Source organism: Ictidomys tridecemlineatus, chromosome 10, assembly GCF_052094955.1.
Source record: "Ictidomys tridecemlineatus isolate mIctTri1 chromosome 10, mIctTri1.hap1, whole genome shotgun sequence".
Lineage (NCBI taxonomy): Eukaryota > Metazoa > Chordata > Mammalia > Rodentia > Sciuridae > Ictidomys > Ictidomys tridecemlineatus.
Genome location: NC_135486.1, coordinates 33,777,857 through 33,791,011, shown reverse-complemented (window position 1 = coordinate 33,791,011; position 13,155 = coordinate 33,777,857). Strand labels below are relative to the sequence as shown.

Here is a 13,155-nt window from a genome sequence, read left to right as displayed (position 1 = left end):
TCATAGACTTATACAACTATCCCCAGAATAAATTTTAGAATATTTTCATCATCCCCAAAGGAAATCCCTAAGATGCTGATTCTTTTAAAAGGTAATCAAAAAAGGGCACAAATACGTTGTACCTTATAATCACAACTGACAACCCTGGAAGAAAATGGGTCAAAATGTTAGCACTGCTTTGATGTCTAGGGACTCTATTTTTCTCCCTCTATTTCTACTTCTTCATATTTAAAAAATATTTCTATAGTGTATGTTAATGTGCTAATGAGAGAAAACAAGTTGTATACAAGCAAGGGGTGGCATGTGCCTGTAGTCATACAACTTGGCAGGCTAAGGCAGGAGGATCACTTGAGCCAAGGAGTTCAAAGTCATCCTGGGTAACAGTGAGACCTTCATCACAACAACAACAACAGCAAAATTGTATATTGACTTATAGTTTGACTGCAAGGAATATAAAACCCCAATAAGAATGGCTTAAATAGTAATTTATTTATTTATTTATTTGGTATTGAGAATTGAACTTAGGAGCGCTTAACCACTGAGCTACATCCACAGCCCTTTTAAAGTTTCATTTTGAGGCAGCGTCTCACTAATTTGCTTAGGGCCTTACTAAACTGCTGAGGCTGGCTTTGAACTTTCATCCTCCTGCCTCAGCCTCCAGAGCTACTGGGATTACAGGGGTGCATCACCACGCACAGTGCCAACTGGTTCTTACACATCAGAATCCTGGAATCAGTTTAAAGAAACTGCGTAAGACTCCAGTTTTGTGACTTTCCACTGAAAGCATGGGCCCCCAACTAACAGCACCCCCAACTCCCAAGTCAGAACCTGCTCTGTTTTTGTTTTTTGTTTTCCTTCAGTGCTAAAGATGGAGCCCAGGGCCTCACACATGCTGGGCTAGTGCTCATTGAGTTATATTCCCACACCCCGCCCCCCATCTTCTTTAGAGATAGAACTCTACTATGTTGCCCTGGCTGCTCTTGAACTTGGTATCCCCCTGCCTCAGGCTCCCAAGCAACTGGGATTGCAGATGCAGCACCACTCCCGCTTCAGAACCTGCATTTCAACTGGATTCCTATTCATATTAAAGCAGAGCTATGGTCCATCCCTATCGAGGTTGTTAGAAGACACAAGAGAGGTAGAAAGGAGACATTCCAGACAAGAGTGTGGTCATATCTAAAGTCCACATTCAAAGTCTAACTTCACATGAGTTAAAAGTCCAGATTTAAAGGTCACCAACAGCACTATTAAATTGGTCGTTAGACCTCATCCACAGGTTACCCCCATGTAGTCCTGTTTAAATTCACAAAGCAGAATGCATCACAAACAAGAAAAGAACCTCTCACTAAAGTCATTTTCAACATGTCAGCGAGTGACCCCTGTCCTGGTAATGGACAACAAGTCCAGTTGCCAACACAAAGGAGAACCAAAAACATCATCTTAGATCATGCCCCTGTCCTATCCATCTTACGTGTGTAAATATGCACGTTCCTCTCCAATGCCCGTGGTCTATTCTGTGTCCCAGAGCGTGTACTTCTTTCCTTCTCTCAGTAAATTCAATCTCACTTTGAACCTTTTTGTGACTAGGTCAAGGAGCCTCATGGTCTGAGTTGAGGCTCACCGCTGTTTTGGGGGTACCTCCTCAGGACCCTTGTCCCAGTGATACCTTTCAGATGCTGTAATATTGTGATTTAATAAGAAATACCTATTTGGTGGTTCCTGCAGCTGGTTCCTGGCCCACAGCTGAAGGTCAAGGAGGTCACGTGACCAGTGATGTAATCAATCATGCCTGCATGACAAAGACAAACACCTGAAAGGATAGTGTTTGGGGAGCTACCACAGATCAAATGACGATAGAGGAGTCGTTGAACCGACTAAGGGTCCCTGAGGTGGTGTGTCTGCTCAGAGACAGCAGGAAATCTCCACGCCCTTTCTCTCCGCCTTGCCCTATGCATCTCTTCCATCTGGCTCTTCATTCAAATCTTTCATTATATCCTTAATTAATACATCAGTAAATACAAGTTAATGCCTCTCTTAGTTCTATGAGCCACTGTAGCAAATGAATTGAACTCAAGGAGGTCTTGGGAACCCTGATTTCTAGCCTGTCAGGAACACAGGTAAAACAAGCTGCAGCTTTTGATGGATATCTGAAGGGAGCACCACCTGTGGGATCTGATTTGAATCCAGAACTGAATTGAATCCAAGGATATCCAGATATAGTGTCCCTTGGAGATTCTGATGTCAGATTTGTTTGATAAGAAAGAGGAAAACCTGCTGATCTGGTATCAGAAGCATTTTGTTGTATGAGAATAGGGGAAAAAACACCTTAATTTTTTCCCATCTCTAATAGATGCTTACATTGGAGTTCAGGCTAGAGGACCAATGGCCTAAGTCTGTTGGGAGTCCATGCACAATGGAGACTTGCTCCCACAGGGAGAAAAACTTGTCTTGAAAGAAGATGGAAGGCATATACATTCAACAAGTGACTTAGCTCCTCTATGCACTGCAATAAAACGACAAAATCAATATAAGATCCCTCCAGGAACACACAGGGGCGGGGAGAAGATGGAGAGAGGTGGCCGTGTTAATTGACAGCCTTTGGATAATGGCATGGGCCGCCCAGGGGGCCGCCATCTCCAATGCTGGCACCGGGCATGGGAGCTTCCTAGAGAAAATGATGTCACAGCTGAACCAGAAGGATGAGTAGGATTCAGTCCAAAGAAGGGGGAGAAAGTGGGTGAGGCTAAAGGAAAGTCTGCCAGGCAGAGAGCCGTGTTTACACAGCCTCCCCAGTGCGTATGGCAGTGTGCGGAGCCGCGAGATGGAGGCGAAGGATGTGGCTGGGAAAGAAGGCAGAATTCTGATCATCGAGGGCCTGGGGGAACATAAGAAGGAGAAGAGGATCCATTTTTAGGGATAGTTTGAACTTTGACGGAGGCCAACGCTTGAGAAAAGGAACTCTTTGGGAATGAACCTCTGTGTGCCTCCCAGTTGTCTCCAGTTTCCACAGCCGCCTGCCTGACGGAGAGGGAAGGTTTCTAAAGAGGGAAAACTCAAGGAGCTATTTGCTGGCACCCCTGAGGAACTTTGGGAGCACAGGTGAGTTTGCAGCATGTGGGGGCGGGGCAGCACCAGGAGTGGGTAGCCCAGCATTGGTTCAGCCAGCACTGGGACATGTGTGCTTCTGATTGGGCTCCACTCGTAACCGTGCTAGGGGAGCCAGAGCATCCAAGAAGACGTGGAAAGATGCCGGCTGGTGGCTGAGACAACTGTGTTGTGAGCAGACACGAGACAGCTTCATGGGACCCCAGAGAGAGCAGGAGGAGTTGCTGCAGTTACCTGATGTGAACAGAGGAGGGGGTGAGAGGGCACAGTTACAACCCCCCCTGCTCAGAAAACCCTAAGAATGCCCTCGCCCTGTTGTGTGAATATTTATGATGTACCCCAAGTGTTTTTTGTTCTCTTTGTAAGGCTCCACTTCCCTGGTAGTTTGGAGAAACCATGTGCAGGAAGTGGGGCTGATTGAAGTCCCAAGATCACAGCCCTTGGTTGACATGAAATAGCTGATCTAGGTAGACAGCCAGTGCAGGGAAAGCCACTTCTATTGCTACCCCCTCCCCAGATGCTCCACGATATAGTAACACAATGGATATGTGTAACAAGTTTTCCTGACAATTTGGAAGGGAAAATTTAGAGGAAACCAAAACGTGGGGAGAACAGAACCTTAACACCAGATGCTGAATAAGTCAAGCCACAATCTCAGGCAAAGGGAAAATTCTAACCCCACCCCAGGGGCTGGTTTCCCAGATGCCCTGAGGTTGCTAGCCTGGCTTCCATCTCAGGTTTTGTCTGCCCTCACCTAGGGCGCCACCTTTACTCTCTATCCTGTTGTTCTCAGTAATAGGAAGAGAATCAGTATAGAGACTTATTCTCTTCTTTTCAAAGGCAAACTCCCCATCATCTAAGAGTGTACAGATTTCCCCCCAAGGACACACAATGATTCAAGCCTAGTACTAGTCTCAAACACAATGCTGCAGGTGTCCCTACTAAGAGAGGCATGTCCCTCACCCCTAAGAGCATAATATAATAATCTTTCTCCTGTTCCTAATGTGTGTATGTGTGTGTGTGTGTGTGTGTGCAATTATTATTCCTGTGTGTGTGTGTCTGTGTGTGTGTGTGTGTGGTGCTAGACTGGAATCCAGGACCTCATGCATGTGAGTCAAGCACTCTGCCACTGAGCTACACTCCCAACCCCTATTAGGCCTTTTTCCAGTTGCTTCTGCAGCATACCTGGGACCTGGGACCAAGAAATGGGGCTGGCTTCAGTGCGTTTCCCAGCCACAGAGTCTTCTCCCTTCATCCCACCTTCTGCTATACAAGGACCCAGCAGAAGGCTTGACGTTGAAATGTTCTTGACCTTAAGCCAAATCAAATTCTAAGGCAGGACTCTCTCCCACTCTGGTCTCAGTAATAGGAAGAGAATCAGTAGAGAGATTTATTCACCTCTTGTCAAGAGCAGTCTCCTAGCCATCAAGGGGTTTTATTTTCCCAGTTCTGACAACTCGACTCTGCCTCCCTGCAAGGCCTCTCCTTGGGTGGAGGACAGCATCTTAATCATCTCTGGATCTCTCTTCAAGGTAAAAAGTCTGCTCTTTCTCCAAAAAAAAAAGAGCCCCATTGCCTTTCAAGCCCTTTCCAACCCAAATAGGCACTTGAAACCACAAAACCAACACCCCAGATTTGGCCTCTTCGTCCCAGTGAAGAGAAGTCCCTAAAATGAACAAACCACCTGAAAGGTATTCCCAGCCAAGTCACTGTGCAGCGCTCACCCTTCTGACAGCCTGCCAGGGTATCAGTGATGCTCCTTCCTGTAAATGCCACTATTTACCTCGGGGTCAGAACTGCCACCCAGTAAAGGTGATCTCTACCTGGTTGCCAAGTGAAGCGGAGCCTGGCTGAAGAAGCCGAATCCAGCTAGTTGGCGGCCACCCAGGTGCGGCTGGGTCCCCCTGGCTCCCATGTGGGGCAATGAGGCCTATTCTGTGCTACCCAGCCAGGGCTCAGGCTGGCAGATGGAAGAAATTCTTAAAGGCTCTATTTCTGTTTTTCGACATTCACAGAAACACTGTGCTACCACCTCTTAAAAATAATTGGTTAAGAACCAAGTTATTTTCATTGCCACAGTCATAAATAGAGCAGTGCCAGACCACATTATTCATATCTATAGTGGTTGACAGTAATTCTTACATGTAAGAAAAAGGGTTATTGATGTTTGTGAGGGAGGTTGTCTTTTCCTGTTGTTTCTTTTTCTCCCCTTGTTCAATCCTATACCCCAAACTCCCATCCCCCAAAGAAAACTCTTGTTGTGGGGCTGGGAGTGTGGCTTAGCATTTAAGAGCTGGCCCAGCATGCTTGAGGTGCTGAGATTGAGTTTAGCACTGGAAAAAAAAAAAGAAGTAATCTTATTGATTAGAGTCACATGAAGGGGCTGATCTTGGAAGCAAAATTAAACTTTACTCTTTCCTGAAGCAAGAGTTTATGTCCAGACTAAAATAAGAAAGTGTCTACCCCACTTGGCAGTTGATTCTAAGGAAGATTCCCCAGGAAAACAAGGGAAGCCATTAGCTCGTGGTAGGCAACACTGTGTAAGGGGAGGGTACTGCAGATTGGAGAGTGAATGGAGGACATCAGAGAGTCACGCTTTCTTGCCACCTGATCCACAGAGCGCCCCTGCTTCTTTCTCCTTCATTTCAGCAAAGCAGGTGAGACAGAGGGACAACAATAGACAGAGGCGTTGCAGTCCCTGGTACTCGGCTCTGTTTGCAGATTGCACCACCACTGGGAAACAAGACTCATAGGAATGTGCTCCTGCAGGGCTGTCCCCTAAACACAGCCCCACCTAATGAATGACTCAATCACTGGAGAGCCCAGGGAGGCTATTCTAGGTGCTCTGCATATGGAGACAAGGACATCTCTCCTCATCTCCTGGTAACCAGGACATCCATTCCTAGAGAGACATTGTTAAAATCTTCTTTGGAATTTAAGGATTAACTCAAATTATGCAGAGGGGACAGGAGGAGTTTCTTTCCATTTTTTATTTTATTTTTTTGCAACTGGGGGTTTGTGGCCTTAGGAAGAGAATGGCTTATTACTATCCATTACCACTGAAATGAGAGGATGGCTCTTTTCCCTTTCATAAGACTGGGAACCTCCCAAATGGGCACAAGGGGAGAAGGGCAAGGCTGGGACATGGGTAATAGGATGGCTTTGCTGCTAGGGAGGGGGAGCGCGTCCTGCACAAAAATATCAAGGCATCCAGGTTCGGCCCTTGCTACTTGCAACGGCTCATGGGAATGCAGGGGCCTTGGCCTCCTTGTCTGTAAGGTGAGCCCTGGAGCTTTCTGAGCCAGACCTGTGCAATGATGAGCCCTGAGAACATTATGCCAAGTGAAACAAGCCAGTTCCCAAAGGACACACATTAAATGATTCTGCTCACATGAGGGAGCTAGAGTAGCCAAGCGCACAGAGCATTTGGTTGCTAGGGGTTGGCAGGAGTGGGAGAATGGGGAATTATGTTCAGTGGGAGCAGAGTTTCCGTTTTGGGGAGATGACAAGGACCCTGGAGGTGGGTGGAGGTGAAGGCTGAGTGAGAGTGTGCTCAGTCAGGGCTGCTGAACTGCCCACACTCAAAAATGGTTGAAGTGGTAAACTTTATGTTATGGGTATTGAATCATAATATTAAAAAGAAACAATTATCTATAGTATTTGCTAATAGTTTTGGGAGGGGGTCTCCACCTCAAACACCCGTGGGGGCCAGAGCAGAGATTGAGGCAGCGAGTCCCAGCCTAGATGAGCAAGACTCGCCGTGTGGGGACGCCGGCAGAATTGTCAAGAGAAATGAAAATTCTGGGTATTTATGTAAAATATAAATTCATACAAATATGAATTCTTTAAATTGGCAACTAATTCAATTCTTCTTTAAAAAAAGAAACAAACTGTGGGTAAACAAACATATGAACAGTTTAGAATCTGTTTGTAGGACGACAGTTTTCTCTCTCTGCATAGAGAGTCCATCTGCATATTCAATGTTCTTTTTCTTCTTTCTTTGCCAGCAGCCTACCTCACACTTTTCCTTGAATAACAAGTTGTGAGCCCCGTGTGATGGCCTATCCCTGCAATCCCAGAGACTTGGGAGACTGAGGCAGGAGGATAGCAAGCTCAAGGCCAGCCTCAGCAACCTAGAGAGATCCTGTCTCCAAATAAAAATTGTATTTATTTTTAAAATATTTATTTATTTATTTATTTATTTAGTTGTAGGTGGACACAACACCTTTATTTTATTTTTATGTGGCGCTGAGGATTGAACCCAGGGCCTCACGCATGCTAGGCTAGAGCTCCATCTCTGAACCACAACCCCAACCCTCCAAATAAAAATTTTTAAAGTGCTGGGGATGAAGCTCAGTGGTAGAGTGCCCCTGGGTTCAGTCTCAAGTACAGCAAACAAGCGTAGAAAAAAATAAGTTGTGGCCAAAACAAACTGTATCTGTGTAAACCCCTCAGTGATCTATATTGTATGCGGTGACAATCCAACCAGATCATGACAGAAAAGGCAGGGAACCAGACAGGCGCATCAACATTGCGTTTGCAGACACTTGGGTTACTTATATGCACTTTCTAGCCCCAAACTCACTTTCACCTCAAGAATTCCACTAATACTTATTATTTTCTTAGTTGTCATCTCGAGGACCTAGTGAAACCATCCTGAGTGTTCCACCGCTTCTCACGCCTTTGATCTCCAGATTTCTGTTTTGAAACCAATCAGCTCCCTCCCTGCACCCAAAGTCCATATCCACTACCTTATTCAGAAGTCCACGGAGATCAGCCACCTTTCTTGATTTTTAACAAGTGTGGAAAATTCATCTCCGTAGGTGGGGTTCCGGGGTAAAGGGATTTTGCATTATCTGAGTAGCAGCAGCCATGCAGATTTCTAGAGGTCGCCTGTACTATATTTCACTCATAGGCAACTTGGCAACAGAACACGGGTAGCATTCGGCATTTGATTGCAGCTTTCTTCAAAGGTGAGATGTTGCTTGCAAAAGTAGGATGAGTGGAGAGGTGTGGGCAACACATTGCTAATCATCTGCCAGTCTGCTGCCTGCTCAGACCCCACCCGGGAGCGGGAAGGAGAAGCCTGGGCATTTCCTGAGGCAGGGCTTTCTACAGTTAATCCTCGGTGACAGCACACACATCTCCTGCTTGAGAGAAGTCATCAAAAGGTTCCTTTTGAATGTGTTATGCTCTCCCAAAGTGGGGAAGCAGAAGGATTGCTTAGATGAGCAGATCTCCATTCCCAGCAAACCCCGCTGGTGACAGGAAGGCTGTGGCTGAGTCCCGCTATTCTTCCCACCTGACCACACCTGTGGGCCAATGTGATCTTTTGCCCAGTGATGTTCTCTTCAGCTGGTGATTTTTTTTGGGGGGGGGTGGGCGGGGTAAATGCAGTTTGCCTCTTTGAAAGCTGCAGCAGTAGAGATCCTAACAGTGTAGCATCTCACTGAAATGTATGGAGGGCTTACTGAGTGCCCGGCTTTGTGCCAAGAGTTGGGATATAATGACAAGACATCGTCACTCCCTCAAGAGCATCATGAAGTAGTTGGGGAAACTGAGACTAAAGAGTTGATTCTGAGTAGTTGGAGTGTTGGGGTTTTGTTTTCGTGTGCTGCCTGGATTCCCTTCGCTAGGCTGGTCCCTTCATACCTGCTGTGTGGGTGGGATGCTAGTTTCACAAGAGTTGCTCTCAGCTGATGGGGCTGCCTCTTCTGGTCAGTTAACCCACCTCTGGGCAGCTCACATCTCAGGACTGGTATAGAAAAAACGAGAGGCCAGCCTCTTGGCATCAAGGTGGGGAGAGAACATTTTGTTATGTTATTGATGCTTCAGAGGACCACAGCCACACACCCACTGTGATCAGGCCAGGGCTAGATATCACATGCATCCACGCCCGGCTGGGTACTTTCCCCTTTTCTGCTTCAGACATATGCAGCCTTTCCTAAGAGCATCCTACTCTAAGCCACTCTTGCTCAGGCCCTGCTTCTAGGGAACCTGGGCCATAATGATGTTATAAGGACAAAATTAGGCAGAAATCTTCCAGAAATGTTGCACCCATTTTTACCTTTTTATGTTTTGGGTTTTTTTTTTGTTTTTTTTTTTGGTACTGGACATTGAACCCAGGGACGCTTAACCACTGAACCACATCCCCAGCCCTTTTTTATATTTTATTTACAGACAGGGTCTTGCTGAGTTGCTTAGGGCCTTGCCGAGTTGCTGAGGCTGGCTTTGAACCTGTAGTACTCCTGCCTCAGCCTCCTGAGCTACTGGGATTACAGCCGTGTGCCCCTGCACCAGCTCATCTTTGTCTTTTTAATCAAAAGATCTCAAATATAATTTTGCACACTTTTAAATAAATTCCCCCCTTTAATTTATTTCTTGTTAACATGACATTGAACTAGATGATCTTCCTACCAACTCTGCATCTTCAACTTTAAAGCATCATTTGGGGATGAAGTAGAAAGAGAAGAGGACCTGGTTTCAAACTCAGACCCACACCTAACTGCTAAGGGTCTTGTGAGCTACTTGATCTTGATAGGCTGCATCCCCTTCATCTGCTGAGTGAGGAAGTAATGTTGATGATCTATGGCAGCCCTGGGGACTAAATGAAATGATCTAGACTGAGAAATATAATAGGATTCCTAGTGATAAGTCATAGCTGTTACTGCTGAAAATATTATTTTACTGCCATATTAAAATAGGGATGCCTTCAGCAGCTGCAGAGGCCTTATAGATAGCTGTCCCTACATGAAAGGGTCCTGGACCACTGTGTTTTCTTAGTGGTCTTGTTTGTTTCTTTCCCTGCTTTCAGGCTGTCGGCTCTCTTGAACAGTTTTCTCCAGCATTTAAATATGCTGGCCCTAATCTCTTATGGGTTGGAGACTCCTTCTCATCAGACTTAATAAAATCGATTGAGTTTTCTTGTTCCTGTTCTTGTTAATTCTCTTGGTCCAGTCTGACTTGGTACATGATAAGTTGTCAATGTGTAGCTGTCAACTAAATTGTGGACTCAGAACACAAGGACAGTCTTCATCATCCATCACCTTGAATACCCAAACCAGTGCTGGCAGACAGCAGGGACCCAATACATGCTAGTTGGGACACGCTTCTTTGGAATACAATTTTAATAAGGATTGAACGTGAAATGTAAGTAAAGAATCTCAAAATGAGGGCTAAAAAGTCTGATGCATGAATCAAAAGTCCATAAATTTTAGTTCTGGGTGGTCCAAGTGTGGAGGCAAGTTATTCTGAAATTAAAAGCTGGCATTAAAACAGTTAGGCGTGGTGGCACATACTGTCATTCCAGCAACTCAAGAGGCTGAGGCAGGAAGATCTCAAGTTTGAGGCCAGCCTAGGCAATTTAGTGGGACCCTGTTTTGAAATAAAAACTAAGAAGCACTAGGTCATAGCTCAGTGTAGGGCATATTTGGGTCCAATCTCCAGTACCATTAAAGGGGTTAAAACATGTGCATACTGGCAGGGGAAAGGAGATGAATTTTACCTTTCAATCATGTTAATAAGTCTCAGAATATTAAGATTCTGCTTCTCCTTTCCTTGATCCCCACAATGGGCAAAGTCTCTTAATAGTATGAAGCTTTCGAACAATAAGGAATCCCAAAGGAAAAGCCACGTGGGTGTTTGTAGCTCCTAGTCACACTCCTGTCATTATCCTTTGATGTCTTTCTTGTCTGTTTCTTGAAATGACACAGATTATTCTGAGCTGTCTTTGAGCTCAGTCATCCTTTGCTCTCAGAAGACCAGACAGGAGCCAGATGAGAAAGAGCTAGAGATGCTTTGTCAGCTTCTTACTGTTCAGGCCACCAGGAAGAGAGAGAGGACAGCCGGTCCCTCTGAGATCAAACTCCAGAAACTGCCGCACTGGTACATTTTGTGCTCACAACAACTGAACTGGTTAAACAACTGCCTGACCCTGGGATTGCTGGCCGGGAGCCCAGGTTTGGTCTTCTTATCTGTCTAACAGGAACCTACAATGCAAAAGTCTCTTCTGGGCCACTTGAGGCCTAGTAAGGGAATATTTCCTTTCTTTCTTTCTTTCTTTTTTTTTTTTTTTATCTTAAAGGCCCAGCTGCTCATGGGAAGATCTAGCTAAAGCCAAGTGGAGATGGAGGCGTTGCCTCTGAGTCCTTTCTGATGCAGGTTTGGATGAAGGCTCACACACATGACCACATTCGTCCCTTGATCCAGTGGCTCTCAGCCTGGCTGCCCAACAGGACCTTGGCAGTGCTCTCAATTGCCCAAGTGGGAGCCAAAAGCACATGCAGCAGCTCCCTGGGGGAAGACCACCGCAGCGGTGCACAACCGAGGCTGAAAATGACCTCCCTGCATAACATGAAGGGTCCACTTCATGCTTGGGACATAACCCTGGCTACTCTGCCACTGCAGCTTGTTTTAAAATGGACATGGGGGGGCTGTGGTTGTGGCTCAGCGGTAGAGCGCTCACCTAGCATGTGCAAGGCCTTGGGTTCGGTCCTCAGCACCACATAAAAATAAAATAAAGATATTTTTTTAAAAAATGGACATGGTTTTCTTTCCTTTCTCTTTCCCCTCTCCCTGTCCCTAATCTTAGGGGAAACAAGATTATCCTTCTTCCCATCCTAGACCACAGGAATGAAGTCATTCAGATTTTAAGGGGCTGGGGTTGTGGCTCAGTGGTAGAGCACTCGCCTAGCATGCACGAGGCACTGGGTTGGATCCTCAGCACCACATAAATGTAAAATAAAGATAGTGTGTCCAGCTAAAACTTAAGAATAAACATTTAAAAAAAAAACAGATTTTAGGAATGTCACCAGAAGATCTAAGAAATGACCATCCCTCAGAGTCCTATGTAGGTTACGGCCCCTGACACACTGGAAGGTAGGCTTTGAATCACCTCTGGAAAAGGCCCTCCGCCTCCCACAACAGAAAGAATCACAGCCTCTGGGATAGGAGTCCCCTGTGCTTCCTCCTTTGCTAGCAAAGCAATGAAACTTCTTTTTCATTTTTCTCGAAACCACGTCCTCATTATTGGTTTGGAATCGAGGACAAGGACACCCCAGCAAAGTCCACTTTAGAGGAGTTTAAAAGATTCCAAATGATTGGACCCAGAGGAGAGGGGAGACTGTGACTTTAGGTGTCTTCTTCATTTGTAACCAGATCAAGAATGAATGTGGGGCTGGGGATATAGCTCAGTTGGTAGAGTGCTTGCCTAGCATGCACAAGACCCTGGGTTCAAACCCCAGCACCACCAAAAAAAAAGAATGAATGTGGCCCTGTGCTAGAGGAGAACTTTCTATTTGACATCACAATCCGGAGGTGTGGGTTCTGGTGCTGCTGCGTTCTTTGGGCTTCCATATTCTCATCTTTAAAATGGAGATTAAAATATCTCCTTTGGGCTAGGGTGGTGGCTCAGTGGTAGAGCACTTGTCTAGCATGAGTGAGGCACTGGGTTCTATTCTCAGCACTGCATATAAATAAAGAAAATAAAGTCCACTGACAACTAAAAAAATATTGAAAAAAAAAAAAAAAAACAACTCCTTTGGCCAGGTGCTGTGGCACCCACCTATAATCCCAGCAACGCGGGAGGCTGTGACAGGAGGATTGCAAGTTCAAAGCCAGCCTCAGCAACTTAGCAAGGCCCCAAGCAACTTAGCAAGACCTGTCTCTAAAATATAAATAAAAGGCTGGGGATGTGGCTCAGTGACTAAGTGACCCTGAGTTCAATCCCCAGTACAAAAAAATTAATTAATTAATTAATTAAATGTAATATCTCCTTTGCATGGGTTTTGTGGGGGAGGGATAATAGGTGAAAACTATTTTGTATGACATAGATATTCAAATGTTAGTATTATTATTAATAATAAGCAGTTATCATTAATGTATTAGTTATTAATACAGGCAATGCTTCCTCTCCCAGATTTAGGCCCCCTTCCTCATCTCCTCTGTACCTGTAAGCCCTTCCCCCTATAAGCAGGCAAGTTTAGCTGTGAAGCCTTTAACTGGCATTATTTTAACCCTGGGTTTCTTCTGAGTTACATGTTTAGTTCTGGG

At 45.5% G+C, this 13,155-nt stretch overlaps 1 long non-coding RNA gene and 1 other non-coding gene across 2 annotated transcripts; both read left to right on the top strand.

Annotated features, from left to right (window-relative positions):
• The first annotated feature begins 8,507 nt into the window (after window positions 1-8,507).
• On the top strand, window positions 8,508-11,646 carry LOC120887446 (uncharacterized). The gene is made up of 2 exons (XR_013426488.1): window positions 8,508-11,063; window positions 11,189-11,646. It is a non-coding gene; the product is annotated as an uncharacterized LOC120887446 (long non-coding RNA).
• A 636-nt stretch (window positions 11,647-12,282) lies between these two features.
• Window positions 12,283-12,355, top strand: Trnaa-agc (transfer RNA alanine (anticodon AGC)). Its single transcript has one exon. It is a non-coding gene; the product is annotated as a tRNA-Ala (tRNA).
• Window positions 12,356-13,155: the final 800 nt, after the last annotated feature.